This window comes from Leuresthes tenuis, unplaced genomic scaffold, assembly GCF_036924035.1.
Source record: "Leuresthes tenuis unplaced genomic scaffold, fLeuTen1.0.hap1 SCAF_4, whole genome shotgun sequence".
NCBI lineage: Eukaryota > Metazoa > Chordata > Actinopteri > Atheriniformes > Atherinopsidae > Leuresthes > Leuresthes tenuis.
Window position 1 is genome coordinate 31,973,432 of NW_027325358.1, and position 761 is coordinate 31,974,192.

Consider the following 761-nt stretch of genomic DNA (forward strand, 5'->3'; position numbering starts at 1 on the left):
ACCGAAGCTGCTACGGCTCGATTGGCCAAATACCCTTAGATCCTATTTCGGTGAATTTGACATCTGCCTTGTATGTAACAGATTAGCGGTTTAGCAGTTTTAATTTAGTTTGAGTGAAGGAATTCATTTTATAGCAAAATCCGAAATCGTGAAGAACTCATGAAAGTAAGCTTATTCTCGGATTCCTGAAACTTTAGATTTGCTCTTTCTTTTACTGCAAAGTACAACGTTGAGCAGCACTAATGAGTTGTTTCTATTTTTGGCAGGCTTTACCTTTGCGGATGAAGCCCTTTCTGTCTGTGCAAAAGAAATCTTGTTACTGTGCAGAGTGACTTCTCTGAGTAGAGTCGCCTTACTTGTGCCGATGTTCGAAGCTGGAGTGCAAAGTTGTTGCTTGAATGGTGCTCGCTGGAGCGTGTGGTAGTGTAAAGTTATACCATTTAAAAGGGCTGAAGAGTGCTCAGTGCAGCGGGTGGGCGGAGGTGCAAAGTGACACTATGGCCATAAAAAGAACACCGCTACAAGTGCGCATTGTGCCAGGAAGGGCCCTCGGACGTGAACCAGTGGACAGATATCGCTTCTCGGCCTTTTGGCTAAGATCAAGTGTAGTATCTGTACTTATCAGTTTAATATGTGATATGTCTATGCAAGGACTACATATTAAATGGATTTTTATCAATAGGAGTTGAAAAAGGAGCTTGCTCCGTTCACTCCAAGCATCGACCCGGTACTGCAGTGCTGCTGGGAACGGTGCGCTCTCC

General features: G+C 44.2%; 1 non-coding gene across 1 annotated transcript; it reads left to right on the forward strand.

Moving 5' to 3' along the window:
• The first annotated feature begins 573 nt into the window (after nucleotides 1-573).
• Nucleotides 574-761, forward strand: LOC140306161 (U2 spliceosomal RNA). Its single transcript, XR_011915515.1, has one exon. It is a non-coding gene; the product is annotated as a U2 spliceosomal RNA (small nuclear RNA).